Genomic DNA, 3478 nt, shown 5'->3' on the forward strand with positions numbered 1-3478 from the left:
TGTCAGCTTCCCTCAAGTTTTGATGGGAAATGCAGGCGTCCTGGTCTTACAGCTTGGCGCTCCATTTAATTGAAGTTTACAGAACCCCCTCCCCCACATACACACACCCTGCACTCCCCTCCCAACCGCATGTTCTCCCTCCCATAAACTTCAATTAAATGGAGAGCCAAGCTGCAAGACCAGGACGCCTACATTTCCCATCACAACTTGAAGGAAGCTGACAAGTGTTCAACCTGTGTCAGGCATCACTTGTAGCTTGGCTGAGTGACATCTGGGTTGTAATGTGCAATTTATTCACATGGAACACACAGAGTCTCTCTACACAAGACATCTTGCACAGGGAAGCTTAAGTCGCAATGTTAGCCGGGAAGCGTAGTTTAAAAAGACAGAGCTGGTGGAGATCACTCCTCAGAGGGTTTGTTAATTTCATTTTCATCTCCCTAAGGGGAGGTGAAATTGACAGAGCCTTCAGACATATTGCTGTAGCATCCTAACACTATATCAGTTTCCAAAAAAAAAAAAACCTAGCAAAAAGGCTGCCAGTGGCATGGGGGGTGGGAATGATGGGTGCAAGGGGAGAACACAGATGAAATCCCAGTGTGGAGGCTTTGATGCAGCTATGAATGCCTTTGCATTTGAAGCAGTCCTGAGAGCAAAATTAGAACTCGGCACCTTGGACTTGCTTGGTTTCATCAGGAGGAGGATTATAGTGCAGTGACCAGCATGGGAGGTCACCAGAGCACTTTCTGAATTGTGAGATGTTTATCCTGTGACTGTTTCCAACAATCAAACAAAAAAAGAAAGTCGGTACTAGCAACACAAAGTATTCCTCTCTATTTAAAACCCTGAGAAAATCGTCAGCTCTATTTGTTTAAGTTTGTGCCGTTGTCCTTGAAAGATTATCTCAAATATTTGTTAAATATATACGAAAGTTTTGGGGCCAGAGGTGAGCCGGCAGAGATCTTTTTTCTGAACAGGGTTTGCAGGAATTTGAGAGAAGGCATTGCGGCTTGATCTGCTTTGGCAGCAGCGGCACACACACTGAAGCAAACGTCTTGGGGCATAGTTTATTCCAAGGGGTCATGCACATCTAATTAATTTAAAGGTTCTTACATACATATTCTGAGGGATGTGACTGTGTGTGTGCACTTAACACCCCCCTGCAGCCCATTAACCTGTTACCATCCACATGTATAAATAAGGTACTAGTGAGTTAGTGAGTTTGTAGCTGCATGAGAGCAAGACTGAATCCCAGTGAAGCAACTGTGTTGAAAATGTAATGACATACTTTGTAAACCACTCTGAATGAGTGTTAAGTCATCCTGAAGGGCGGTATATAAATCAAATGTTGTTGCGGTTATTAACCTGTTCTCAAGTCCTCTGTTGTGCAGCCCCCCTGGAGCACACTCAGGCGTTTACTGGGCTGTTTCTTGGGGCAGGGGAGCCGTGTCTTTTTCTTCTTCCTAATTTACAATGTTAGGTTTTTGTGCATGCCTGGACAGTCCCCTGAGTATACTCACACACTTAACTTGTCTATAGATGGACCAATTATGTGGCATTATCCACACAGGAACCAGCTGATTTTCTATCAGGTCTACTAGTGTGATGATAATCACAAAGTTGTTAAGTATTGCCATCTAGAGGATAAGAAGATAATTTATAAAAGCTAGCAAAGCCCTGCCTCTATCCCATGATGCTAATGGGGAGGGAAGGTGCAAGTGGGGCTCAGTCCTGGGCTGCTAGTCCTCAAGGTTTTCATGCAAACTGGCACATAGGATTTTTTAACCCTTTCCCTTCCTGCCATGAAAATCCACCCCCACCCTCCAGTACTTTTTGTTCCACATGGGGGAAATGATGCCCTGGCCCACATTGCTCGGTCATGACCCAACATGTGCCGTCACTGTTTGCATTCCATTTGTATTTCAGATGGCCAGGATACACTCCAAAGTATTCTCAGTGGTCGTCTCAGTTATTGCAATTCTTTCCCAAGGACACTCTCCAATGTTCTTTGGTTATTAAATTCAGAACAAGAAAAAGTGGTAGGCCTACTATGGGGAAAGTGAAATTTTAACAGGTGATAGAGAGCAGAACTGTTCAGTTTTGTTTCGGCCTTCTCTTCCAAGGGGAACTGTGCTCCGTCTGGCAAAAATGGAACCCATGATGAAGGAAGAGAGTTGCAGCCTAAGATAGGGGTAGGGGTAGTATGGAAACACTTAGCAGCTTTAAATGAAATCAAGTCCTCTGGACCAGATGAATTGCAACCTAGTGTATTAAAGGAACTTGCTGATATGATATAGATATAGCCTCTGTCTATAATACCCAAGAATTCTTGGAGAACAGTTAAGGTACCAGAAGACCAGAGGCAGGCAAATGTTGTCCCCATCTTCCAGGAAGAAAAGGAGGATCCTAGCCTGTCAGGTTGACATCCCTACCTGGTAGAGTTGCCAGGTCCCCTTACCCTCCAGGCAGGCGACCTGGTACTTACCATCGGGTTGTCCTCTGGGAAGTGATGTCATTGCACAGGCCACATGATGCCCCAGGGAGCGCTCAGCCCCGAACGGGCTAAAATCAGCCTGCTGCTGAGCGCAGGAGCGCTCCCAGAGGCGGCATGAAGCCCTGCGTGATGACGTCACTTCCTGTAAGTGACATCATCGCACAGCCCAGGAGCACAGGCATGAAGATGCCTAAAAAGGTCTCTTGCGTCACGCCCAGAGGATAAGGGGACCTGGCAACCTTAATCAGTTGCTACTAATCACAGTAACCACATTCTGAGGCAGTAAGCCTCTGAGTATCTGTGCCAGGACAGGAGGCATCATAAGGGCCTCTGTACTATTGGCCCTCCAGAGTAACTGGCAGACATTTATTCCGCACACGTTGGATAATGCACTTTCAATGCACTTTATCAATTGCTTGAGGTGGATTTTTTGTTCCACACACGAAAAAATCAGTTCCAAATGATCTATAAAGAGGCTTGGAAGTGCATTATCCAACGTGTGCGGAACCAGCCAGTGTATCCTTCCACACACATTAGATAATGCACTTTCAATGCTCTTTAGTGATCATTTGGAACTGGGTTCGTGTGTGAAACACAAAATCCACTTCTAAGGAGAACTAAAGTGTATTGAAAGTGCATTATTCAACGTGTGTGGAAACGGCCACTGTGTGAGACAAGATGCTGGACTAAATGACCCACTGGTCTGATCCAGCCGGGCTCTTCTTAGCCATCACTATCCCACCTACGACTCCCATCTCTTAGCTTGCCTGTGAGAAGCCTGCACACCGCCGCAATGAAAAACACCACTCAAGCCCACATAGAACAGTTTCTCTAAGGTGCCACCAGCCTCCTCCTTCATGTTCCTCCAGACTTAAATACTGGGAAATTAATTTTTTGGGAAAGAACAAGTCTTGCTTATTAAAGAAATTAACTTTATTACTTAGTCTTTTCATAAACAAATACAAAAATACATATACAGTAAAT

Source organism: Eublepharis macularius, chromosome 15 (assembly GCF_028583425.1).
Source record: "Eublepharis macularius isolate TG4126 chromosome 15, MPM_Emac_v1.0, whole genome shotgun sequence".
NCBI classification, from domain to species: Eukaryota; Metazoa; Chordata; class Lepidosauria; order Squamata; family Eublepharidae; genus Eublepharis; species Eublepharis macularius.